The sequence below is a fragment of the Haliaeetus albicilla genome, chromosome 25 (assembly GCF_947461875.1).
Source record: "Haliaeetus albicilla chromosome 25, bHalAlb1.1, whole genome shotgun sequence".
NCBI classification, from domain to species: Eukaryota; Metazoa; Chordata; class Aves; order Accipitriformes; family Accipitridae; genus Haliaeetus; species Haliaeetus albicilla.
This window is the reverse complement of record NC_091507.1, coordinates 24,215,605-24,242,837: the sequence shown is the minus strand read 5'-3', so window position 1 is coordinate 24,242,837 and position 27,233 is coordinate 24,215,605. Positions and strand designations below refer to the sequence as shown.

At 50.2% G+C, this 27,233-nt stretch overlaps 4 long non-coding RNA genes across 7 annotated transcripts; 1 reads left to right on the top strand and 3 right to left on the bottom strand.

The window, feature by feature from the left end:
* Positions 1–2,081: 2,081 nt before the first annotated feature.
* Positions 2,082–8,369, bottom strand: LOC138681925 (uncharacterized). Its single transcript, XR_011322154.1, has 4 exons — positions 7,819–8,369; positions 7,473–7,672; positions 4,477–5,214; positions 2,082–4,006 (listed from the first exon to the last, which is right to left on the bottom strand). It is a non-coding gene; the product is annotated as an uncharacterized lncRNA (long non-coding RNA).
* Positions 8,370–9,020: 651 nt separating this feature from the next.
* LOC138681922 (uncharacterized) lies at positions 9,021–17,085 on the top strand. Of its 3 annotated transcripts, none has more exons than XR_011322148.1 (4): positions 9,021–9,155; positions 9,533–9,844; positions 10,139–10,183; positions 15,008–17,085. It is a non-coding gene; the product is annotated as an uncharacterized lncRNA (long non-coding RNA). The 3 variants fall into 3 exon arrangements; XR_011322149.1 differs by having other exon boundaries at positions 14,985–17,085; XR_011322150.1 differs by lacking the exon at positions 10,139–10,183 and having other exon boundaries at positions 9,022–9,155; positions 14,985–17,085.
* LOC138681924 (uncharacterized) lies at positions 10,630–17,912 on the bottom strand. Its single transcript, XR_011322153.1, has 3 exons — positions 17,725–17,912; positions 14,950–15,083; positions 10,630–11,086 (listed from the first exon to the last, which is right to left on the bottom strand). It is a non-coding gene; the product is annotated as an uncharacterized lncRNA (long non-coding RNA).
* Positions 17,913–20,494: 2,582 nt separating this feature from the next.
* Positions 20,495–26,109, bottom strand: LOC138681923 (uncharacterized). 2 transcript variants are annotated; one of them, XR_011322152.1, is made up of 4 exons: positions 25,813–26,109; positions 25,201–25,347; positions 22,681–23,306; positions 20,495–21,745 (listed from the first exon to the last, which is right to left on the bottom strand). It is a non-coding gene; the product is annotated as an uncharacterized lncRNA (long non-coding RNA). The 2 variants fall into 2 exon arrangements; XR_011322151.1 differs by lacking the exons at positions 25,201–25,347; positions 25,813–26,109 and adding an exon at positions 23,994–25,194.
* Between the last annotated feature and the right edge of the window lie 1,124 nt (positions 26,110–27,233).

Here is a 27,233-nt window from a genome sequence, read left to right as displayed (position 1 = left end):
TTAATTTATTGTCAGTCAAAATCAGAGTACAATAATGAGAAATATGAACAAATCTGAAAAACACCTTCCCCCCACCCCTCTCTTTTTTTCCTGGGCTCATCTTCACTCCTGACTTCTCTACCTCCTCCTACCAAGCAGCACAGGGGGAGAGGGAGCGGGGGGTTGCAGTCAGTTCATCACAAGTTGTCTCTGTTGCTCCTTCCTTCTTCGTGTTCTTCTTCTGTTCCAGTGTGGTGTCACTCCCATGGGGCCACAGGTCCTGCCAGAAAACCTGCTCCAGTGTGGGCTCCTCTCCACAGCTTCACAGCCTCCTTTGGGTGCATCCGCCTGCTCTGGCGGGCTGCAGGGTGCATATCTGCTCTGCCACGGACCTCTGTAGGCTGCAGGGGGACAGCCTGTGTCACCATGGTCTTCACTGCAGGCTGCAGGGGAATCTGCTTTAGGACCTGGATCACCTCCTCCTTTTCCTTCTTCACTGACTTTGGTGTCTGCAGGACTGACAGCTTCTGCACAGCATTTTTTAGCCCTTCTTACATATCACAGAGGTGCTACCAGGGTTGCTGGTTGGCTCAGCTTTGACCAGTAGCAGCTCCATCTTGGAGCTGGAACTGGCTTTGCCCAACATGGGGGCAACTCCTGGTGTCTTCTCACAGAACCCACCCCTGCAGCCCCTGCCCACTCCCCTGCCCCAGCTTGCCACACAAACTCACTACAACAGTGATTGGCTACAGGGCAGAGAGGGGGGATTGAAAAGTATGGAAAGGGAGACAGAGAGAGATGGGGCGGGGGCGGGGTAGCAATGGGGTACAGGACAGAGAGGAGGAACTAATAAAAAGGGAGAGGATACCAGACAGAGAGATGGAGAAAAACAAATATTAGTGATGAGCCACAGGGCAGAAGGAAGAATTAAAAAAGGGGACAGTGAGGTAGATGAGAGAGACTGAGAAATACCAAAAACACTGATGATCTAAAGGGAAGAGAGAGGGAAAATAAAGAATAGGGACAGGGAACCAGACAGCGAGAGAATAATAAAGACAAAAATGGGCTATGGGACAGTGAGGGAAGACGTTAAAACATAGGGACAGGGACCTGGAACAAGAGAATCTAAGAAAGTAAAAGTGTATCCAGAATACAGGGCAGAAAAAGGAATTTAAAAATAGAGACACAGCATCAGACAGGTGAGACCGGCGGGAACTGTGAAGGGCTAAAGGGCAGACAGGGAGGAATTAACAAGATTGGGATAAGAAGACAGACGGATAGATGGAGAAAGAAAAAGTAGTGATGGGCTGCAGGGCAGAAACAGAGGATAAAAAAGAGGGATGGGACAGGTCAGAAATGCAGAGAGAAAAAGAAAACAGAGAGGCAGAACAACAGAGAAAGAGGGGGACTTAGAGAACAAGAGAGGGAGAGGCACAGGAAGAAAAAAAACAAAAAAATTAAAGCAGTGAGAGAAAGAGAAGGTGGGGGCAGGGAGGGACTGGGATGCAGAAGAGGGGTGACACAGCCCCAGGGGTCCAGGACTCACTGTACCTCCCACTCTTGGAGCTGCTGAGAAAATTTGACAGTTCAGACATGTGTGTCTCTCTCTCCCTCTCCCTTCCTCCTCTGTAGCTGCAGTCACTTGACTGTCATCCACCTAAGAGACTAGACTGGTGCCTTACAGCTCTTACAATACGAGGCTTCCTAGAAACACAGCCTCACATGCACACACACACTACATGACTGTACTGTGGTTTTGGTTACGCATACAGGCCCTGCCGTGCACACTGGTGATCGGATCTGCTGAGGACTACACTAAGAAGGGTCCATCCTCACCTGGAGAGGCAGGCTATCTCCTGTCTGCAGCTGCTGGCTGGATCCTCTTTATCTTATTCTTCAAATAAAAAATATTCTTCAAATGCAGGCCACTACGGAAACTTTCCGTGACAACCACGGCGAAACGGTGCCAGCTGACATCCAGCTGAGAGAAGAAAAAAAAACATTAGCACAAGGCTGGGTAGGAATCCAAAGCTGCCTTTTTTTTTGTGAAGGTTTGTGAAGACAGTACGACTGAGCGGAGGAAAAAATATTTTTGTGTCATCTTCGGTACAGTTGTTGACACAGGCCACTAGAGCTTTTGCATTTTTCAGACAACCGTGCTTTTTTTTTTTTTTCCTTTCTTTTTTGACTCATTGACAACTTTACTTTCACTAGAACTCACTTTCCTAGATACACGCAGGTGACAGACATAGAGACCCTACATACATTTTCTCAAGCCTTAGTATAGCCGAGGCTTCATCACCCTATACGTCCCAAGTTGAGTATTTTTGCTAGAGAGCACAGCAACACATCTGTCCTTGTGAACTGCCTCGTTGCAAAAACAGGAATGATTTTTTCCAGGCTGTTGCTCCAAACGGTCAAGATCTTTTAAAACTGCAGTTGTGCCACCAAACCCGCTCAGGGTCCCTCCTAGCTTTTGACCGCCCTGAGATTTAACAGGCACACGCTCCATTCCATCTTCCAACAGCAAAAATACGTTAACGCTCTCGGACCCAGAGCGCAACCCTACGCATGTCCACACACGCACCCTGCCGTTTTGATGAGGAGCCACCCAGCATCCCTGCGAGCACAGCTGCACGTGCCAGATCGGTTTCACCTGCGCCACGAGTTACCGGTTTCGGTGAACGTAGTTTCTGACGCTTTAAACCGAAAACCGTATCTCGATGCTTCGCCACAGTAGAAACGACCCATCGCTAGAACGCTACAAAAATGCAGTAACACCAATTGCAAACCCACAGCAGCAACAGCTCCAGAAACATTTAGACCAGGAACAAGGGAGAAAAATAAAACAGCTTCATCTCACGCATAGGGAAGAGGCAGGCAGAGAAAAGGGTCGGCATTCTGAGCCCTTACAGAAAACGGGCATTCTCCTTCCATTCCTCAGCCCATCCGTGAAGGTCTAAATACCGCAACACTACTACGGCAACGTCGAGAGTAGGGCACAGCAGCCCTGCCACTGGACTTGCCATTGACCCATGCTATTTACGTAGCAGGACATGTATGCAGAGGGACATGTTTTGCCACACACAACCCCGAACTTCCTGAAAATTTACGTTTACCAAAAAAAGCCATTTGGAACATATTGCCAAACAACATTTGGCAAGAAAGCTTTGATGCGTTTGACACACGTAAGTTTTTGGTCACTTGGTATTTGCTTCCTGTTGCTGCTGCTGTTCTTCCTTCAGAAATTCTACTCGTCGCCAAGTTATTCACTACTGGTTCAAGCATTTGCCTTCCTGGTATTACCAGCACATTCACAGAGGCAAGTAACTTAATTGCTCTCCTACAATTATCCAAACAACAATTACAGCCATGAAAGAGAAGGAGAGGTCAGGCAGCAGAAGAGCTCTGCAGGCTGGCACCAGTCAATACTGCACTCTCTAAAAAACAAACAACAACAAAACAAAACCGTGACCCTGTATCCTTCTTTTTTTTTTTTTTCCTTCTTTCAGAGCTCATCCCTGCCTCAGCATTTTCTCTTGTCAGAGCATGAAGCGCAGGTGATCCGTACCCTGACGACTTTTGCATGTGATGAGTGCCTGTTCAGAAATAGTCCAGATCTGCAAGACTGGTGTCATTTTTATGGTTTTAATCATCATAACTCAAATTTTATTTGCTCACGCATTTGTGAGGAAACTAATTAACTTTTAGACACTGCCTCTCCTTTTTTTTGGGGGGGTGTGGGTGGAAGTGTGTTAGAGACTGAAAAACATTACGATTCAGAGCTCCCAACCATGAGGGAGTGGTGGAGAAATCAATGAAAGCAAAGACCAACAGCAGCAACATCAACTGAAAGCTGGCTTTCATTCCGATCACGTACTTAAGCGACTCTCCAAGTCTACGCCTCGGTCCTAGGAATGACTAGTCCCTTTTTGGAAGGACAAACTTTTTCACTTAAAAGTCCTAGACTGAAGACTCCGCTGAACGGAATGGGGATTGTGCCACGGGACAACATGCCATCAACACTCTTAATGGGGAAGGAAAAAAAAAAAAACCCAAATAAAAATAAAGTTTAAGTACCAGTTCCCATCATGTTTCACTCATTACATTTCTGCTGGCATCTAGGTGCTCAAAAATGAACTACAGGGACACCACACATTCCTAAAAATTCAGTTATACATAAAAAAGTAAAAGGCTATTTCCAACTTGCCCATCAAATCAGTAGGAACAGAGAGAAGAGAAACACTCGACCCTGAAGAAGCTAACAGGCAGCTCTGAATTTACCAGACAGGAAATTTCATTCTTTCACCTGAAACAAAAACACATCAAGGGACCAGTTCAGGAACAGGGCACGATCTGTTAACAGCAATTTTTCCATCAGCTTTTCTGCACTAGCAGCAAATTTGCCTTCTCTGTGGGTTTAACGTGGAGCATCTGTAGTGCCCTCGAACTCGCAAGTGTTTCTCTCCGCTCCCCCAGCCCGATACGTGCGATTACCTGAGCAGCAAGCGGAATTAACCACGCAGGATTTTCTTCGTGTGACGTGGAAGGTGACAGTGGGAAAAGAGGAGACAAAGAAATGAACCCGCTTGTCACACCCAGCCAACGGTGAAAAGACAGGGGAGGATTCTGCCGGAAGGGCTCTGCACCCCAGGAGCTCCCACCAGCCGGTTTCTCTCCCCTTTGCCCGGTACCGAGGGGACGACAACACCTCGCCCGCGCCCCCTCGCAGGGGGGGCTGCCCCAGGAGAGACGGGGGACCCCCACCTCGCTTCTGCCCGCGGGAACGGACCGGGAGAGACCCTCCACGCAGAGAGAGGAGCGCGGCGTGGATTGCATGCCCGAGGGAAGAGGCCGGGCTCCCCGCTGGCAGAAGGACAACTCACCTCCCTGCTGCTCGGAGCTGCTCACTGCGGACAGCCCTGCCTGCGCCCAGCCACTCTTCCGCTGTGCTGGGAGTGCAGTCCGGCCGACGGACACTCCAGCGAAAAGATGCTCCAGCTAATCGCGCCTCCTGCTCGTTACAGCCGCAGGTACTTTTGCCTCTGGCTAATGCACACTCCAGACAGCGGACACCCTGCCTCGTTCCAGCTCCCGCTTGCTACAGTTCTGGCTCGTTGAAGCCCCAGCTCCGCACTGAAGCTCCGGCTGATTTCAGCTGCTTCTCCTTACAAGCTCCAGCTACGTGCAACTGTCTGGGCTTTCCATAAGGTTGTACATCAACTGCTGTCAAAACTGGAGCATTAGGATTAAACATCAGAGTTACACGCCGAATAAATATTCGTTAGTTTGCGCAACTAATTACTTAACAACTATTCTGAGCAGCGCAGAAAGAAGAGCTGGACTCAAAGAGGGCACGTGGGGTCTGAAAAGCACCTTTCCCCCCACAGACCATCACAGATGTTGAGTTCAGCCTGCTGCGTGCCGGACTCCCAAACTTTGGCATCCGACACAACCAGACCCCCCTCTCCGGGGAGGGTCCACGCACCCTGCCTGCCCCCCGCTTCCCCCCGCAGCCCCCAACACCCTCCCACCCGCCTGCAAAACCAGCCAAGCTGGCTTCCGCTTTTGGCCCCCACAACAGCTGACTCAGGGCCCATTTGGGAGCCAAAAAACCCGGCTGCTGAGCCTGTTCTCAAGGCCCAAACATGCAGGGCCGGACCTCCGTTTCTGGGCCCAAGGCCGCGCAGCTCGGTCTGTTTCCGAGCCCCCACATCAGCCACGCAAGCCTGTTGTCAAGCCCCAGGAACAGAAAACTTGTTCTCCGTTTCTGACCCTGCAGTGCCCATGGGTGACGCTGAGCGTAGCCACCCCACAGCCCTGCACCCCCGGGGCCCCACACGTAGTTTCAGGGAGTGCTCGGGACCTGCGGAGGGCCCGGCCCCACGCCTCTGCGGGGCAGCCCCAGCACAGGCAGGGCGTCGCTTCTTGATTGCCGTTTCAGGCTTTATTTCCCCGCCATCACCGGCACAGCCAGGCCCCCACCCCAAACCCCCCAGCTGAAGCACCCCCACGGGTAGCCGGGCCCAGCCACCCAGAAAACAAGAAAACCAAAGAGGGTACAAGACAGAGAACGTGGGAAAGGCAAGGAGAAGGACACAGAAACAGAGAGAGTGCAGGAGGGATAGGGAGCAGGACAGAGAGATGGAGCAAGAAAGGAAAAAAGGGCGGGAGGCAGAACCAAGGGAAAGAGAGACAAGGACGGGGAGCAGGACAAAGGGACAGAAGAGGAAAAAAAAAAATAGCGAGGGGCTGCAGGACAGAGATGAAGGGATTAAATAGACACAGGGAGCACGACAGAAGGACACAGAGAGACAAAAGGGACAAAGAGCAGGCCAGCATCGGAGGGGAAAAAACCAACTGCGATGGGCAGCGGGAGAGAGATACGGAAAAAGAAAAAAGTGCTGAGGAACAGAAAAAAGAAAGAAGCGACAGCTAGCTGGACAGGCAGACACAGTTAGAAAGGGCGGGAGAGGGAATGGGGCAGAGAAAGACAGACAGAAAAGGTAGCGAAAGAAAGCAAGGCAGAGGAACAGCAAGGCGGGGCGGGGGGGAAGGGACAGGGGTCTGGACAGAGATGGAGAAATAAGCAGCAGGGACAGAGGAGACAGAAAGAGGGACAGGGAACATGGCAGAGAAGGAAAAATCAGGACAGCGGCAGGACAGAGATAAAAAACTGGGACGGTCCTCAGGACAGAGAGGAATACGAATACGAGCAGGGAGCGGGACAAAGGGATACAGCGAGAAACAACAGGACAGGAAGCAAGACAGCGCAACAGACAAGAACAATGAGAACGAGAGAGAGAGACACTGACAGAGACCGTGAGAAGCACAGGGGGTTGGGAAATTTATAAAGAGAGGTATCAGGAGCCCTGCAGAGAGAGGGAGGGTGAATAAAAAAGGGGCAGGAAGCAGCACAAAGGGTCAGAGAGAGTAAGAGATGAACAGGAAGGAGGACGGGGACAGTGAGATCCAGAATGACAAAAATAAACAGCAACAGCGAGCAAGACAAAGGGATAGACAGAGAAAGTAGGAAGAAGAGAGATAGGAAGGCAGGGACACAGAGCGGCATGTACAGGCGCAGAGAGGAAAAGAACGCCAGGGGAACAGGCCAGAGAAATTGGGAGGCAGGGAAAGAGGCGGATGCAGATCAGGACAAGGAGATGGAAAAGGAAAAAACAGTGACTGGCTGCAGGACAAAGACGGGGATGGGGGGCAGGGAGAGGGAGAGGGAGCAGGACAAGAACGCAGAGAGAAAAAGAAAGGGGGGCAGTCGAATGAGAGAGAGAGAAAGGGGGGGAGGAAGAGGGAGCAGGACAAGAGAATAGAAAGAAGAGAGGAGGCGCAGGGAAGCAAAATACAAAAAATAAAATAAAAAAACCAAAAACCCCAAATATCACAGCAGCATGAGAAAGCGAGGGGGTCAGGAGAGAGAGAGGGAGGGACCAGGAGGCACAAGAGGAGTGACAGGGCCCCGAGGGCCCAGGACTCACCACAGCTCTCACTCTTGGAGCTGCCAGGAGACCTTGCCAGCTCAGACACTTCTTTCTCCTTCTCTCCTCCCTTCCTCTTCCATAACTCCAGTCGCTTGGCTGTCCTCCACATAACGGAACACGCGAGCATCTCGCAGCTCTTACGAGATGAGGCCTCCTAGACACGGAGCCTCGCTCGCTCACTACGTGGCCGTACCGCACTGCTGATCATGCATACAGACCCTGGCGGTCTGACCTGCTGTGGACTACGAGGCGGGATCCTCCCACACCCAGAGAGGCAGGGTCTCTCCTGCCTGCAGCGGGAGGCAGCTGCCAGCCCGATGGCCTTCTGTTTCTTCTTCTTTACCTTTCTGTGGCCTCTCCAGCTTCAGCAGCTCCCGTCCACAGCCAGTAAGCGCTCCGCCTGTCCCTCTGTGCTCCCGCGCCGCGAGGAGAGGGAGGCCAGGCAGAGACAGCCCACGCAAGCCTGAGGCCGCTGCAGTCAACGGCATCCCCGGGGACGAACGGACAACCGCCCTCACAGCGTGGCCTCTGGGAGAGGGAAAGAGGCAGCAGTGACCGTTATTACCGCAGCTCGACCCTGGCCGGAGCCCCTCCTTCCGCAGGGGTGTCCGCAGACGCCGCTCGTTCCCCGCGCCGCTGCTAACGGCACCCACGTTCAGGGAGACTCGAGAACATCAGAGGGCCAGCTTGCTGCCCTCACCACAGGGCTCGGGGGCTGCCTGCGGCCACAGCACAGGCTTCAGGGGAGGGGCTGGAGCTGGGGGCAGCCGCACAGGCCGAGCGAAGGCGCCGGGGGAGCTCCGGCGACTCGGGGAGGCGCCCGCTGGCCGCGCCTGGGGGGTGCCCGCCTCCGTCCCCTCTTCCCTTCTATCGGCTCTGGAGGAACTGCCCGGCGCTGCCCTGGCCCGGCTCGCCTCCGGCAGACCGGGAGCCTGCCGCGGCGGCCGCTTCGCAGCTTCCCGTCCCGCCAGCCCCGGGCGGCCAGCGGGCAGGAGGCACCCCCCGCCCCCGCCGGAGGGGATCGCTCGCCTCACCCGCGGTCCCGGCGCTCGCCCGCTGCCGCCGAGAACCCCGCCCTGCACGCCGCCACGCTGCTCCCAGGGACCGCGCATGCGCCGGAGGGGTCAGAGCCAGAGAGCGAACGCCGGGCTGCCCCACGCGCAGGACGGCGCATGCGCCCGGGAGGCGCGTCCACACGGCTGGGCGGGGAGCGGGCGCAGCGGGAAGCCCGCGGAAAACCACACGAAAACGGTAACGCTCCTGCGTCTGACCTTGTCGGACTCCGGGGGCCGCGGCGGCAGCGAGGACTACGCCGCGCCCGAGAGCCACGCTGCCGCCCGGCCGCCGACTCCGCGAAAACTACAGCTCCCGGCATGCCCCGGGAGGCAGCCTGCCCTGCCGCGCCGCTTCCGTTTCCGCCCAACTCCACGCCGGCGCAGGCACACTTCCCGCCGATCACTCAGCGCCTGTCCGGGCAGCTACAGCGCGCTCCCGCCGCCGCCGCTCCGCCGCGGCGCGGCACCCCCCGCCCGGCTCCGGCTCCAGGCAGCGCCCGCCGCCGCCGCTCCGCCACGGCGCGGCCCCGCTGCTGCTCCGTGCGTCCGACACGGACCCCGCCGTCCTCCTAGGGGCTTTCCCCGGAACCCGCCGGCCGACTGCGCAGCCCCGCCACGGGGCCCGGTGAGCACCCCCCCGCGCGCTCACGTGCTCCCACCCGCCCTGTGAGCCCCCCCCCCCGCGCGCACGTGCTCCCAGCCGCCCTGTGAGCCCCCCCCCGGCACGTGCTCCCAGCCCCCCTGTGAGCCCCCAGGGCTCGGCCTCGGCACAGGCGGCCCCCACCTCCCCCGGGCCACCCCCGCCTCCGACGTTCGGCGGTCCGAGGGGCGCCCGGCCCCGCTCACCTTCTCCCGAGGGGCAGCCGCACCCCAGCCACCGCTCCGCTCCGCTCCTGCCTGGGCTCCCACCGGCCCCGCCCCGGCCCCTCCCCCGGCAGCCCCCCCCGGCCAGGGAGGGGCCGTCCCCATCAGCCTCACTGCCCGCACCTGCGGCTCCTCCAGCCCCGGCCCGCAGCTGTGGTACCGAAATCCGGAACAAAACTCCTCAACACCAATGTGAACTTAAGCAGCAGGCACTTCCTTGATTGAATGAAAGATGTCAAGAGTCATCTGATTTGGAAGAGGTGTTAACTGGGGTCAAAATACAGATTTTAATACCCATCTTATTTTAGTTCTAAGACTTGGCCATTGCCAGGTATCATCTTTTCCATTTACCCAGGTCCACCAGCGAGGCCACAAGGGAGATTTCTTCCAGAGAGAGGATAGAGTTATTAAGTCTAAAGTCCACGATTTGCCCTTCTCCTTCATGAAAAGGTGAGTGGATCATATATCATCACTAGTCACCCAAACAGTTAAGCCTGAACTTTTCACCTGTCCTTTAATACAGTCAACTCCAGGCTCAATTTTTTCCGTTATTAAGAGGGGACCAAAGATCATGTAAAGTATTATTATACTTTCTACAAATACATCCCCATCTTAGAGCTTTAGCTACTAGAGAAAGTCTTTGGAGTTTGGGGTCAGAGGAGCTGCAGGTATAAACCTTCATTCAGCTCTGTTTAGGATGTGTGATTTTTCTCTGGTTGTCTAAACCAGTCTAAATTTCCGTAGATGGTCCCGACTCTGGGTGGCTCTAACAAGGATCCTGGAACTCCAGTAAATTCTAAACATCGTTTTATATTTCAAATATGATCCCAGGTTCCTTTTTGCACTTGTCTCTACGGTTTTGGCAACTGACAGCCCCAAGGGGTGCTTGTACAAGTTTCTCCCGAAGGGCGATTAAATGAATTCTTTTGTCCATGAGGTGGATGGTTTGGTAATGTTATAATTCACAACGCTATAATTCCTTCTTTCAAATTTAAAAAAAATAATTGCCTTTTAAATCCATCCCATTTAATTTGCTAAAATGATTCTCATTGTTCTGCATCTTTTCTCAAGTTTTGGTTAAATTCAATGTCAGTATTCTCCACGGAACTAGATTTTCATCTGACTTTGGAATCGGAAGGCAGGCTGTTACTGAGGTTAAATTTTGTGTCTTTACAAAACTTTGAATCAGTTACAAAACTATATTATTTTTTTTTAATCCAAATTACAAAAACGGTTAATCTCAAGATTAATAGCTCAAACAATAATTGTTTCATTTTGTTTATCTCATGTTTAGAACCCCTCAAAAAAAATGCATACACCCTCTAAACACACAAAAAGATTATTGCCCTCGACAATATTCCTAATAGCAACCCCAATATTATCAACTTTACACAGCTGTTTTCCCAAATAGATAACGTGAAACTTACTTATAGATTTTCAGTTTTAAAGGGCCAGTTTCTTTAGACTTCCAATTTCTTGTTGGTGCTTTCTTTATTCTTGAATAATGAAGCCAAGGTTCTTCTCCCAGACCTTTACTGCTATAAGGGTTGTTAAAATGACTCGATACAGTCCTTTCCACTTCTCAGTGATTTTACAGATATTCAGTCTCCTGGTAGGAAGGGATGCGCTGCTACGTCCAATTCTAAGGGTCCAGCTGTGGAGACATACTGACAAAGTTCTTGAAAAGAATTGCTTAAAGAAATCATAACACTTTTTAAAAACATATCTCCAAAGGCACTCAAGATACTCAGAACATAGGACTCTTGATACGGTCTTTCATACAACATTTCATAATGACTTAAATTTTCTTTCTCTTCTGGCTATACTCTGATTCTTAATAGAGCCATGGGTAATGCTTTAACCCATGTGAGGAGTGAGGTTTCCTGACAAATTTTACTCGACTGTTGCTTAAGGGTATAGTTCATTCTCTCTCTCTCTCTCTCTCCCTGCCCCCCCCCGCCCCCCCACTTGCTTGTGGTCTATATGGGGTGTGATAGTCTCAATCTATAGATAATACTTTGCTCAACTTGTCTCATAATCTTTGCTATAAAATGAGGGCCATTGTCAGATGACATTCCTACAGGCACCCCATATTTTGGTATTATCTCTTTGAGCAAGACTTTGAGTACTTCCCTTGCTTTGTTGGTGCTACAAGGGAAAGCCTCAGGCCACCCAGTAAAGATACCAACTAAAACTAGGATATATCCTTCTTTTCAAGGCAATTCTATAAAATCAGTTTGCTAATATTCTCCTAAAAAATTTCCTTATTTCATAATCCCAAAGATGATCTTATTACTGATTTGGGGATATTTTTATATATAAATTTCACATCCGCTTCTAATTGTTTAAACAATCTTTGTCATATTTCACTTTCTGTTCCCCAATATACTTTGTGATGTTCAGCTCGGGCAACTTCTCTTATTATTGTGGGTGGGACTATTATTTGACCTGTCGGTGTTACAGCCTATCATGTTTCATTTTGTTAGCCTGCAATCTAATAATTAATTCTTCATCTTTTTCGTTATAATTTGGAGTTTCTTTAGGCAATTTTATACTTTTCTCTGGAACTAGTGCTAGGATGCCTTTTTCCGCAGCCTCTTTAGCAGCTTTATCAGCCAGTCGGTTACCTGCGTTAGGACCGGTCTTACCTAACTGATGTGCTTTACAGTGCATTATCGTGACTACTGTTGGTTTTTGAATAGTTTCTAACAATTTCAGTATTTGTTCTGTGTGCTGAATGGTGGTTCCTTGTGCAGATAACGGTCCTCTTTCTCTCCGTATCGCTCCATGTGCACGTACTACTCCAAAAGCGTACTTTGAGTCTGTCCAAGTGTTGACTCGCTTTCCTTGACTTAGTTCCAGAGCTCGAATAAGAGCTATCAATTCAGCCTTTTGGGCAGATATCGTCGAAGGCAAAGTTGGCAACGCAATTACCTCCTCGGTAGTTATTGTCTATCTTGATAAACGTTTTCCTTCACAGATGGAACCGCTTCCGTCGGCATATAGTTCCCAATCCGTTTCTTCTAGCGGCATATCTCAGAGATCCAGTCAGCTGGAGTAAACTCTTTCGATTGTCTGCAAGCAGTCACGTTCCAGTTCTCCTTTAACTTGATCAGTTGTTGAAAACGCAACAGGGTTAACGGTGGTAGTAGTTTTTAGGTAAACATCATCTTGTTCCAGCAACGCCACTTGGTATTTCAGCATTCTGCTAGGGGATAACCAATGCCCCCCTTTCTGTTTTAGCACAACAGTTATCATATGGGAAAGGTACAGTAATCCTTTGTCCTCTAATCCTTTGTCCTCAGGTGAACTTACGAGCTTCCTGGATCAGTAGCACAGTTGCAGCGACGGCTCTCGGACGACCAGAGCATCCCAGACTCACGTTACCTAATCGCTTCGAGAAGTAGGCCACAGCTCGCCCACTTGGCCCTAAATATTGGGCCAGGATACCCAGAGCTATACCTCTTCTTTCACGAGCAAAAAGTTCAAGTGTCTTTGTGAGATCTGGCAGGCCTAGGGCTGGCATCCCTATTACAGCCTGTTTCCATTGTTGGAAAGTAGCTTTCTCGGCATCGGTCCAATCCATTGTTTGAGGTTTTGAGCTGCTCGTATAAAGGTCAGGCCAGCAAGCCACAATTTATAATCTACAGGTGACACCACTCAACCATTCCCGGAAATGCTCGTCATTCATTTTTTTAGTCTCAGGTTCGGGGAGATGACAAATTGCCTCTTTTCTCTCAGTTCCCAATTGTCTCTGTCCTTTTAGGATTTTAAAACTCAAATAAATTTCTTCTTTCTGGGTTATTTGGGTTTTTTCTTTTGACAGTCGATATCCACTGATTCCCAAAAAGTTCAAAAAGTTAATAGGTAACTTTGTGCATTGTTCTTCCATCTCAGCTACAATTAACAGATCATCCATATATTTCAACAAGATTTCTTGATTATTTTCTTTCTTCCAAATCTCTAATCAATTGATTTCCAAAAATGGTAAAACTATTCTTAAAGCCTTGAGGCAAGGCTGTCCACGTATATTGTGGTTTTCTCCCAGTCAGGATTTTCCCATTTCAAAGCAAAAACCTCTCAACTATTGGGATCCAAGGGAATACAGAAAAAGGCATCTTTTGAGTCTAACACTGTGAACCGTTGTATTGGTTTTATGTGGCAAGGTTTTGGTAGCAGGGGGGGGTTACAGGGGTGGCTCCTGTAAGAAGCTGCTGGAAGCTTCCCCTGTGTTCGAGAGAGAGCGAGCCTATACCAGCTGGCTCTAAGACGGACCTGCCGCCGGCCAAGGCCGAGCCAATCAGTGATAGTGGTAACGCCTCTGTGATAACATTTTTAAGAAGGAAAAAAAAAGTTGGGACGCGGAAAACAGCCACCGGAGAGAGGAGTGAGAACATGTAAGAGAAACAAGCCTGCGGACACCAAGGTCAGTGCAGAAGGAGGGGGAGGAGATGCTCCAGGCGCCGGAGCGAAGATTCCCCTGCAGCCCGTGGTGAAGACCCTGGTGAGGCAGGCTGTCCCCCTGCAGTCCAGGGAGGTCCATGGTGGGGCAGATATCCACCTGCAGCCCGTGGAGGACTCCACGCCGGAGCAGGTGGGTTCCTGAAGGAGGCTGTGACCCCGTGGGAACCCTGCGCTGGAGCAGGTTCCTGGCAGGACCTGCGGATCTGTGGAGAGAGGAGCCCACGGAGCAGGTTTTCTGGCAGGACTTGTGACCCCGTGGGGGACCCACGCTGGAGCAGTCTGTGCCTGAAGGACTGCACACCGTGGAAAGGACCCATGCTGGAGCAGTTCGTGAAGAACTGCAGCCCGTGGGAATGGCCCATGTTGGAGAAAGTTCGTGGAGGACTGTCTCCCGTGGGTGGGACCCCACGTTGGAGCAGGGGAAGAGTGTGATGAGCCCTTGCCCTGAGGAGGTGAAGCGGCAGAAAATAACATGTGATGACCGTAAACCCCATCCCTGTCCCCCTTGTGCCGCTGGGGGGGCTTGGTGGAGAAATCCGGGAGTGAAGTTGTGCCCGGGAAGAAGGGAGGGGTGGAGGGAAGGTGTTCTGAGATTTCGTTTTATTTCTCATTTACCTTACTCTGGCTGATTTGTAATAAAAAGTGAGCTAATTTTCCCTAAGCTGAGTCTGTTTTGCCCGTGATGGTAATTAGTGAATGATCTCTCCTGTCCTTATCTCGACCCGCAAGTTTTTTGTTATATTTTTCTCTCCCCTGTCCAGCTGAGGATGCGGGAGTGATAGAACGGCTTTGGTGGGCACCTGGCGTCCAGCCAGGGTCAACCCATCACAACCGTTCCTGTTTCTCTGTTAGGGTTGTTAACAAAGTATAAGGATTTGCTACTACTGGATGAATATCTTGTACTATTTGATTTATTGCTCTGGGGTCTTGAACTAATCTATAATCTTTTTCATTAGCCTTTTAACAGGCAAGATGGGGGTGTTATATCTGGATTCACATTCTATTAACAATTTGTATCTTAAAAATTTTTGTATTGCCATTACTAACCCTTTCCGACTTTCCAGTTTTAGGGGGCATTGTTTAATTCTTACCGGATTCGATCCTGGCTTTAAATCAATTCTCACAGGTTCTGCTTTTTGGATTTACCAGGAACTTCCCAGTCCAGAGGATTGGAATTACAGCATTATACTTTGACTGGTATAATCTTCTGCTTTCGGTAACCATCCTGTTAACAGCAAAGCCACTGCTTCGATACGTTTAGTTTCTGTAATTAAAATTTTAATCTCTCCATGTTTAAATTTAATTTCTGCCTCCAAGTTCTCAAATAGATCTCTCCTTAACAGGAGTTTAGGAGAATTTGGCACATACAAAAACTGCTGAGTGACCCATTGCTTTCCTAATTTCATTGTTAAAGATTTAAAGAAGGGTCTAGTTTCTCGTTCACTTGTTGCACCAACACCACCAATTTCTTCAAAACTTAACTCTCCCTCTAAGGTATTTAAAACTGAAAAGGTGACTCTAGTGTCAATTCAAATTCAGTTTTCTGTTCTCCCGGTTTAGCTGTAACCAGAGGTTCTGCTGGGAGACTCCCCTCCAGTCCGCGTCAGATACGTTCACTTAAAAAGAACAAATCTACATATGGCACTTTATTTACTCTCTCTCCTACAAAACAACAGTAATTGCAATATAGTATTATAACTCAAAGTTCTGTTTGTTTACCATTTTTCCTGCAATTCACCCCAATGTGCCAATAAACATCCCAACGGTGATGTTTTTGGTATCTTTTCATCAGCAGTTATATTTCCTGCACTCTTATTCTTAAACAATTTTGCTAATGCCATTATACTTACATACATTCAAATACCAAATACCAAACAAATGCAAATGACAATTGTCCCAAATAATACACAAAGTCCAACCCAGCAATAGCTTTCGCTTATGACTTACGGGCAGACGCCTAGGCTTCCACTGCAGATGGGTGCCCTCCAAGCCCCAACCCTGCGAAGCTTTCGCCGCGCCTCATGGGCAGGCTTTCCAAACAAATTCCAAAGAAGCAGCACCTTACCTTTTTTCCAGGGAACGTTGCGAGGAAGTTTGCAAGTTGAGGGCGATGGTTCTCCCCGAGAATACCTCGGTGCCGGCCAGAGTTCGATCAACACTCGATCTCGTCCGGTCTCACTCGCAAGGTCCCATCTGGGTCGCCAAAACCGTTACCGAAATCCGGAATAAAACTCCTTAACACCAACGTGAAGATAAGAAGCAGGCACTTCGTTTATCGCAGCGCTGGGGACACGGGGGATCGCTCCTCCAAAGGCGTGCCCCACTTAGTATCAAAATCCATCAGTTTTTACAGACTTTTTCTGTCAGGTCATTGTTACCTAAGCTCTTTCCGTAAAAGTGCATACTATGCTCGTTCTTAAATTTAACCTTTATAATGATCGGTCCTTTGATTATATAACCTTATCAATATTCTTATTTAAAAACAGTCATTGGTCAGTTACACTTGGCTCTGCTGACTGGAATCTTCGATACTCAAATCAAGACAGGAAGGGTAAGGGGGTTTCCAAGCAGCAAACTGGTGTCCACGATGGTTTCCTTAGTTTCCTGAAACAGAACGTAGAAAAACCAGTAACTTCCTGGTGAGGTTTCTAGAGTTAGCTCTTTCAAACTTTAACAATATTAAGGTTCCTAGAGTCACACATAACACAGTTCCTAAAGTTTCTATGGCTACGTTTCAAACTTAACAATCCTATACGTTATGCTTCACAATTTTACTTCTTAATCAAACCTAACTCCTCTATGTGATTAAATTTTGATTTCTTTACCAGAATATTTGCAACAGCTGGAGCCCAGCAGGAACACGGGGGGCATGGCCCGACCCCCCCAGCACCTCACCTCCTCCTCCCCGGGCTCCCTCACGGCCCCTCACCCCGTGCAAAGGGAGCGCAAATGCAGCCCGGAGGGCAAAGGGGACAGACGGCCAGCGTTTATTCAGTCAGTCACGTGCCTAATGAGTCCTGCCAGCGAGTCTGCTCCGGGGCTCGGGGCCCCCCCCGTGCTCCCCCTGCCCCTCGGACACCTCTGATAGCCTATTTCCATACATTCTGTATGGCACGTCTAAATATTTGGATGGTTTTAATATTTTGTACCAGCTGTGGAAACTGGTTTGCTGCTAGGTGACTGTAAAAGTGAGATTTGGTAAATAATTATTAGAAATCTTACACTAACACTACGATTGAAACAACAGACAAAAGTATAGCCAAGCAATTAACTAGCAGAGGTAGGTACTCATAAGTTTTGCAGTTCTTTGCTCTTATGACTAGATGTTCCTGTACGCTAGATGAGAACTATGCTGAAACTGACCGCATGTGATTGAAACTGTGTTAAACTTCCAAGATCAAAGAACAAGGACAAGAATAAAGACTTCAAGGACAGCCAACAAGAACTTCAAATGGGTCGGTGGTCGCAAAAGCAGCCCTTCGTCTCAGATCCTTCATTGCGCGTGATCGGATGTAGGCAGTACTATGATAATCAGTTATAATCATTTTTATGTATACGTATACTAATCTGATTAATATGCCATTGGTTATTCTATATAACCTGTTTGTGCTAAAGCTGTGGTATGCACGCTAGGTGGAACTATCCCCCGCGCATCCAGTGCTGCAATGAAGAATGCCTGCTTTCTAAATCTCCAAAATGAGTCTTAGGGAGTTTCTTCGACCGGCTTTTCAGTATCAGAGGTACAAGGGAGGAACGAAAAAAAAAAAAAAAGGCAGCAGTGTGGGAAAGAGAGGGGACCAGGGGAGGGGCAGGGAGGGACCAGAACGCAGAAGAGGGGAGACAGGGCCCGAGGGCCTGGGGCTCACCACAGCTCTTGTTCTTGGCACTGCCAGGAGAATTTGCCAGTTCAGACGCTTCTTTCTGCTCCTCTCCCGCTCCCCTCCTCTTCTGTAACTCTGGCAGCACGGCCATCCTCCCCCTAGGAGAACACGCATCTCATAGGTCTTGCAAGACGAGGCTTCCGAGGCATGGAGCCTCGCTCGCTCGCACACTACGTGGCCGTACTGCATCGTTGGTGCTGCATATGGACCCTGCGGTGCACCTCGGCGGTCTGACCTGCTGCGGACTATGAAGAGGGATCCTTCCACACGCAGAGAGGCAGGCTCTCTCTTGCTTGCAGAGGGAGGCAGCTGCCGGCCGGCTGGCCGGCCTTCCATTTCTTCTCTACTTTTCTCTGGCCTCTCCAGCTTCAGCTGCAGCAGCTCCTGCCCACAGCCGGTAAGCGCCCTACCTGTCCCTTTGTGCTCCCGCACCGCACGGGAGACAGAGACAGCCCATGCAAGCTTTCCTCTCCGGCGGCGTTTCCTTACCGGGAGGAAGCAACGAGCGCGGCGGCACCTCCCGCCGGTGCCGCCTTGCCGTTACCGTCGGACGGCACGTGCAGGAGAGGGGCAGCCCCGCGCCCTCGCAGCCTCCGAGCTGCAGTACCGAACATTGGTCGCGGGGTGGCAGCGGCGAGCGCTTGGCAAAACGCGGCAGCGCGCATGCGCGGCATCGCAGCTGCAGTACCAAACTTTGATCACTAGGTGGCGGAAGAGAGCGCTGGAGCAACGCGCCGCCACTGCGCATACGCGGCTCCCGAGCCGTTGCACCGCGTTTTGGTTGCCAGGCAACAGCAGCGAGCGCCGTAAACGCGCCAAGGCGCATGCGCGGCTGCCGATCTACAGTAACGCGTTTTGGTTGCCTGGCAACAGAAGGAGCGACATAAACCGCGCCACCGCGCATGCGCTGTTACTGAGCCGCTCTGTCGCGCTGTGGTTGCCAGGCAACAGCGGCGAGCGCCGTAAAACACGCCACTGCGCATGCGCTGCTACCGACCTGCCGAACCGCGTTTTGGTTGCCTGGCAAGAGAAGGAGCGCCGTAAACCGCGCCGCTGCGCATGCGCAATTACCGAGACGCCGTGTCGCGCTGCGGTTGCCAGGCAACAGCGGCCAGCGCAGTAAAAGGCGCACTGCGCATGTGCCGCTGCCGAGATGCCGTAACGCGTTTGGTTGCTAGGCAACAGCAGGAGCGCCGTAAACAGCGCCGCCGCGCATGCGCAGTTCCCGAGACGCCCTGTCGCGCTTTCGTTGCCAGGCAACACCGGCGAGCGCCGTAAAGGGTGCATTGCGCATGCGCGGCTTCCGACCTACCGTAACGCGTTTTAGTTGCTCGGCAACAGCAGGACAGCCGTAAATCGCGCCACAGCGCACGCGCAGTTGCCGAGACGCTGTGTCGCGCTTTGATGGCTAGGCAACAGCGGCGGTTGCCGTAAACACTCCACTGTGCATGTGCGGCTGTCGAGCTGCCGTACCGCGTCTCCGTTGCCCGGCAACAGCTGGAGCTCACCGACACACGCCACCGCGCATGCGCGCCTCCCTAACGCCAGTTCCCACCTTCGGTCACCGGGCAGCAGCATCCGCATCCCCGTAACGATCCTCTTCCGAGCATCAGCTGGATGAGAGGTGACTGACAGCTCAGCCCAGTAGAGACCAGCCAAAGGCAGCAACTACTTACTGGGAGCACAGGGCTTACGTTGCCCTGCCCTTTCCCCACTCGCAGCCCAGGCAGTCATCTTCATTGCCTCCGTTCCAAAAAGCACCCGAGTGGCTGGAGCGTTTACAGCAGTCAAGTGCAAAGAACAGACAACTCGGGTGGTCGCTTCTGTCCCTGCCCCCCCACCCCATTATCTAGAGAGGAGAAGCAGCACAGGGAACCTGCAAATGGGGGGGGCGGGGTGTCCCCTGGACCAAGCCGCAGGGTCTGCTGTATCTGTCTGCATGTGGCATCAGGGTTGTGGGAGTGACAGCAGCCAGTCAACAGATGCTGGCGAGTGATTTAAAAAAAAAAAAAAACGCCTGGTTCAGGTGACAGCCTGAAGGCAGGCCACAAGAGACCCAAAGCTGCTTTGCGCCAGAGGGGCAGCTCTGTCCAGCAGGAACGGCGCATCCCAGCGCACCAGATGCAAGTGGCCCACCTGCAAGCGAGCGATACCCTGACGATCCTGGGGCTCAGTTGGGGTGGGCGCACCTTTCCTCACCTCTGTGCTATCGGAACTCTGCTCTCCTAATCCTGCACGCACACAAGGCTTCTTGTGCGGGGCTTGTCTCTTATCGAAGAGACACTGCACAGTGTTACTTACCACCCTGCCCTCCAGCGTGCAAAGTAATTAGACGTGAGGCAGGGAAAGCAAAGAGGCATGTCGGGATATTAGATGTCCTCAGCAGATGACCATAGAGCCCTCGAGGTTCCATCTTTGCTCCCTACAGAAGCGTGGCTCCACACTCCTTGCTGCTCCTGCCAGCAAGCGTCACAATTGCCCTTTGCTGTCTGCAACACGCAGTACCTGCACGGCCCCAGTACTGCTGCTTACAGAGTGAGAGGTGCTCGCTATAAAGCGGCAATGAAGAACAAGGACGGCCCGTCAAGATGACAGGAGGAACATAGAGAGCCTCCAGCATTAGCCAGGCAGGGCTTGCAACTCACCTCGTGTTGTGGTTTAATGCAATGAAGCCCCACGCGACCGCTCACTCGCTCCCCTGCCCCCAGTGGGACGGGGAGACAATTGGAAGGGCGAAAGTGAGAAAACTCATGGCTTGAAACAAAAACAGTTTAATCATTAAAAAGAAACAACAGCAACAACTTGTAAGGAAAAGAAGAAAAATGACAGAGAATGGGGTGCAGGCAGCATGCCAGGGGTCTGGAGCCTGATGGATGATGGGGGGTGGTGGTGTGTGGAATATGGAGGAGGGAAAGGAAGCGGGGTGGGGGGCCAGGAGATAGGAGAGCAAGGGATGCGGTGGGAAACAACTCACATGGGTTAAAAACTCGCATGGGTGAAGGGGGAGGGCTGGAGCAGCGGGGGGCATATGGGGGAGAAACACACGCATGGGGAAGGGCAGGTGAGGGTACAAAGGTGCATGGGGGGACATGGGTGGGGATGACCTACCCCAGGGAGTCCACCCAGGATGATCCACAGCAGGTAACTCACCTGGGATAACCCTTAAGAGAGAATCCACACCAGGTAATCCACACTGGGAGGACCCCTAGCAATGCCCCTCAAACTGCCTGTGCTTCACCCCCAATCTTCCCCAAACTGGGGAGTTTTTTGCTTTTTCAAAATACTCAGTTTGGGGTGTGTTTCAGTGCTTTTCCACAACATATAAAGGGGTGATCTTTTGGTTGTGGTTCTGTGCATGAAAATGGGGTGGGTTTTTTGCTTTCTAGCTGCACAAATCCAGGCGGATTTGGCTTTCCAGGAGTCCCAAATTCGTTTGTTTTTTTCCGTTGCAGACCCAGAATCAGGGGGTTTAGGGTTGTCCTGGTTTCGGCTGGAATAAAGTTAATTTTCTTCTGAGTAGCTGGTACAGGGCCATTTTGGAGTTAGGATGAGAATAATGTTGACAACACACCGATGCTTTAGTTGTTGCTAAGCAGTGTTTATACTAAGTCAAGGACCTTCCAGCTTCTCATTCCGCCCTGCCAGCAGAGGCTGGGGGTGCACAAGAAGACTTGCTGAGCTAAAGGAGGATTCCAGGTAAACAGGTCAGCTTGAAATACACCACCTCCTTTAAAAGTTAAGAGCGATTTGAACACTTAAAATCAGCATTTAGGCTAATTGAGACCATTTTGAACACCTTCTTAGCATACAAGTAAACACTCTTGCCAGTGTTGGAAAACGTCTCCTCCCTTCCTTACAGCACTGCTGCAGGGAGATAACCCTGGGAGGCTGCGGGACAAGGTCGCACACAATCAGAATCTACGCCTACGGATCCACCACAACAGCTACAGCCCTTGCGCTGCTGCTGCTGCTGCTGCTTTGCATCTTGCTTGTTTGGTGAATAAAGCTGAAAGTGAAGTGGAAAACTTCAAAGAGCAAAATGAAAAATAAAGAATAAATCTCAATAATTCACTTTACACTAAAAAGGTGTGCCCACGTTTATATACGTCCAATAAAAATACTTATACTATAAAAGTATTTGTTTTCCTTTTCCATTACCTTAACTTGCACAGCTCTGAATTCATACCATTAAATTATCTATCTCCAAAGTACACAGTTATAATGTGACTAGGGGTTTTTGTGTGTGTTACATAACATGGAGGGACACCTGGCCAGCTGAGCTGCCCGAGACAGGTGCTACTGAACTGCCAGGGAAACGCACCATTGAAAGCCAGACAGAAAGTACTCCAGAGCACTCCGTCAAAACATCAGGAAAAAAACCCCGTAACATTCAGTTGCCTCTCTTTTTAAACATTTAGAAAAATACCTAACTGCTTACATACACCTAATAAATCATATACTACAGCTATTTGGCAGTTACAGTTTAAACAATGCAAGTCAATTTGTAAAATCCCCAGTGCTGCAATACCTCAGACTACCAAAAAGGACTGGCGGATTTCCTAATGCTTTTGGCAGTACTGAAGCATGCAGAGCAACACGTTTTCATGTTATCTCGACTGTTACAACTGAGAAACCAAAGACCAGTGATGCCATCAGCTTTAGGAAAATGGGCTGTGCTTGGGTCTTTGGAAGGAAATTGGCTTTTTTTTTCCTTCTTTTAAAGAGAGTGAAAAGTCTTGTTACTGATGACTTCTACTGTGAAGTCGATCACCTCTGAAGATCCACTCTGATGGGAAGTTCATAAAACAAAATTTCTTTGAGTGAGAAAGACTTCCATTTTGAAAAATCTCTTTCCAACTGAAGTCAAAATTACACACTGTAGGTTAAAGGAAAAAATACATTACTGAAGCAGTAACTCATCAAAAACACCTCAGGACTCACTGTCACTAGTTACAAGGCTGCTAATGCTTCCTGGGAAAGCCTGGAAAACACACAGATGCGACGCCCATTTGTTCTGTTTTGTCAATGTCTCTTCTTTGACCTTGATTGCTTTTAGTACAGATGCTAATTATCTCAGTAACGTTTTTGAGTACTGCTATATGATATTTTAAAAAAACTCATTGACTGTAAAAGCATAAAGGTTTTATCATGAAAACAAAGTCTGTTTCTTCTGAACAGCTGAACTCTTATGAACAGTTTCTTCCCTCTTTTAGTACAAAATTATTTTCACAGTATCATTTACTAGCAAGCACACAGAAACAGAAGATTATGCTTTCAGGAAGAGAAAATAAACTGAGGGAATTAAACTTCGTATAGGTGTAACATGCTCCAGAACAGAACTTATTTTTATTATTTGTGTTAAAATATTTCATGTAAAAAAATGTAGAAGGAGACTTGGCACACTCTCAATGTTAAAGTCCATACTGCAAGTACCTTTGGAAAAATGCAGACACACATCGTAGGCGTACCTTGTACTTGCAGGCCACTACGGAATCTTTCCATCTGTGTCATACCATCACGGCAGAAGAAAGGGCAACCACGACGAAACGGTGCCAGCTGACATCCAGCTGAGAGAAGAAAAAAATCATTAGCACAAAGCTGGGTAGGAATCCAAAGACGCCTTTTTTTTTGTGAAGGTTTGTGAAGACACTATGACTGAGCGGAGGAAAAAATATTTTTGCGTCATCTTTGGTACAGTTGTTGACACAGGCCACTAGAGCTTTTGCATTTTTCAGACAACTGTGCTTTTTTTTTTTTCTTTCTTTTTTGACTCATTGACAACTTTACTTTCACCAGAACTCACTTTCCTAGATACACGCAGGTGACAGACATAGAGACCCTACACACATTTTCTCAAGCCTTAGTATAGCCGAGGCTTCATCACCCTATACGTCCCAAGTTGAGTATTTTTGCTAGAGAGCACAGCAACACATCTGTCCTTGTGAACTGCCTCGTTGCAAAAACAGGAATGATTTTTTCCAGGCTGTTGCTCCAAACGGTCAAGATCTTTTAAAACTGCAGTTGTGCCACCAAACCCGCTCAGGGTCCCTCCTAGCTTTTGACCGCCCTGAGATTTAACAGGCACACGCTCCATTCCATCTTCCAACAGCAAAAATACGTTAACGCTCTCGGACCCAGAGCGCAACCCTACGCATGTCCACACACGCACCCTGCCGTTTTGATGAGGAGCCACCCAGCATCCCTGCGAGCACAGCTGCACGTGCCAGATCGGTTTCACCTGCGCCACGAGTTACCGGTTTCGGTGAACGTAGTTTCTGACGCTTTAAACCGAAAACCGTATCTCGATGCTTCGCCACAGTAGAAACGACCCATCGCTAGAACGCTACAAAAATGCAGTAACACCAATTGCAAACCCACAGCAGCAACAGCTCCAGAAACATTTAGACCAGGAACAAGGGAGAAAAATAAAACAGCTTCATCTCACGCATAGGGGAGAGGCAGGCAGAGAAAAGGGTCGGCATTCTGAGCCCTTACAGAAAACGGGCATTCTCCTTCCATTCCTCGGCCCGTCCGTGAAGGTCTAAATACTGCAACACTACTACGGCAACGTCGAGAGTAGGGCACAGCAGCCCTGCCACTGGACTTGCCATTGACCCATGCTATTTACGTAGCAGGACATGTATGCAGAGGGACATGTTTTGCCACACACAACCCCGAACTTCCTGAAAATTTACGTTTACCAAAAAAAGCCATTTGGAACATATTGCCAAACAACATTCGGCAAGAAAGCTTTGATGCGTTTGACACACGCAAGTTTTTGGTCACTTGCTATTTGCTTCCTGTTGCTGCTGCTGTTCTTCCTTCAGAAATTCTACTCGTCGCCAAGTTATTCACTACTGGTTCAAGCATTTGCCTTCCTGGTATTACCAGCACATTCACAGAGGCAAGTAACTTAATTGCTCTCCTACAATTATCCAAACAACAATTACAGCCATGAAAGAGAAGGAGAGGTCAGGCAGCAGAAGAGCTCTGCAGGCTGGCACCAGTCAATATTGCACTCTCTAAAAACAAACAACAACAAAACAAAACCGTGACCCTGTATCCTTCTTTTTTTTTTTTTTTTCTTTCAGAGCTCATCCCTGCCTCAGCATTTTGTCTTGTCAGAGCATGAAGCGCAGGTGATCCCCCTGATGACTTTTGCGTGTGATGAATGCCTGTTCAGAAATAGTCCAGATCTGCAAGACTGGTGTCATTTTTATGGTTTTAATCATCATAACTCAAATTTTATTTGCTCACGCATTTGTGAGGAAACTAATTAACTTTTAGACACTGCCTCTCCTTTTTTTGGGGGGGGTGTGGGGGGTGTGGAAATGTGTTAGAGACTGAAAAACATTACGATTCAGAGCTCCCAACCACAAGGGAGTGGTGGAGAAATCAATGAAAGCAAAGACCAACAGCAGCAACATCAACTGAAAGCTGGCTTTCATTCCGATCACGTACTTAAGCGACTCTCCAAGTCTATGCCTCGGTCCTAGGAATGACTAGTACTTTTTTGGAAGGACAAACTTTTTCACTTAAAAGTCCTAGACTGAAGACTCCGCTGAACGGAATGGGGATTGTGCCACGGGACAACATGCCATCAACACTCTTAATGGGGAAGGAAAAAAAAAATCAAATAAAAATCAAGTTTAAGTACCAGTTTCCACCATGTTTCACTCATTACATTTCTGCTGGCATCTAGGTGCTCAAAAATGAACTACAGGGACACCACATATTCCTAAAAATTCAGTTATACATAAAAAAGTAAAAGGCTATTTCCAACTTGCCCATCAAATCAGTAGGAACAGAGAGAAGAGAAACACTCGACCCTGAAGAAGCTAACAGGCAGCTCTGAATTTACCAGATATGAAATTTCATTCTTTCACCTGAAACAAAAACATAGCAAGGGACCAGTTCAGGAACAGGGCACGATCTGTTAACAGCAATTTTTCCATCAGCTTTTCTGCACTAGCAGCAAATTTGCCTTCTCTGTGGGTTTAACGTGGAGCATCTGTAGTGCCCTCGAACTCGCAAGTGTTTCTCTCCGCTCCCCAGCCCGATACGTGCGATTACCTGAACAGCAAGCAGAATTAACCACGCAGGATTTTCTTCGTGTGATGTGGAAGGTGACACTGGGAAAAGAGGAGACAAAGAAATGAACTTGCTTGTCACACCCAGCCAACAGTGAAAAGACAGGGGAGGATTCTGCCGGAAGGGCTCTGCACCCCAGGAGCTCCCACTGACCGGTTTCTCTCCCCTTTGCCCGGTACCGAGGGGACGACGACACCTCGCCCACGCCCCCTCGCAGGGGGGGCTGCCCCAGGAGAGCCGGGAGACCCCCACCTCGCTTCTGCCCGCAGGAATGGACCGGGAGAGACCCTCCACGCAGAGAGGGGATTGCATCCCTGACGGAAGAGGCCGGGCTCCCCGCTGGCAGAAGGACAACTCACCTCCCTGCTGCTCGGAGCGGCTTGCTGCGGACAGCCCTCCCTGTGCCTGGCTGCTCTTTGGCCGTGCTGGGAGCACAGTCTGGCCGACGGACGCTCCAGCGAAAATACGCTCCAGCTAATCACACCTCCTGCTCGTTACAGCCGCAGGTACTTTTGCCTCTGGCTAATGCACGCTCGAGACAGCGGACACCCCGCCTCGTTCCAGCTCCCACTTGCTACAGTTCTGGCTCACTGAAACCCCAACTCCGCACTGAAGCTCCGGCTGATTTCAGCTGCTTCTCTTTACAAGCTCCAGCTATGTGCAACTGTCTGGGCTTTCCATAAGGTTGTACATCAACTGCTGTCAAAACTGGAGCATTAGGATTAAACATCAGAGTTACACGCCGAATAAATATTCGTTAGTTTGCGTGACTAATTACTTAACAACTATTCTGAGCAGCATAGAAAGAAGAGCTGGACTCAAAGATGGCACGTGGGGTCTGAAAAGCACCTTTCCCCCCACAGACCATCACAGATGTTGAGTTCGGCCTGCTGCATGCTGGCTTCCCAAACTTCGGTGTCTGACACAACCAGACCCCCACCCCACCCCCTGCTTTCCCCCACAGCCCCCAACACTCTCCCACCCGCCTGCAAAACCAGCCAAGCCAGCTTCCGCTTTTGGCCCCCACAACAGCTGACTCAGGGCCCATTTGGGAGCCAAAAAACCCGGCTGCTGAGCCTGTTCTCAAGGCCCAAACACGCAGGGCCGGACCTCTGGTTTTGGGCCCAAAGCCACACAGCTCGGTCTGTTTCCGAGCCCCAAAATCAGCCATGCGAGCCCGTTTTCAAGCCCCAGGAACAGAAGCCTTGTTCTCCATTTCTGATCCTGCAGTGCCCACGGGCAACGCCGAGCATAGCCACCCCACAGACCTGCACCCCCAGGGCCCCACATGCAGTTTTGGGGAGTGCTCGGGACCTGTGGAGGGCCCGGCCCAATGACTCTGCGGGGCAGCCCCAGCACAGGCAGGGCGTCACTTCTCGATTGCCGTTTCTTGCTTTATTTCC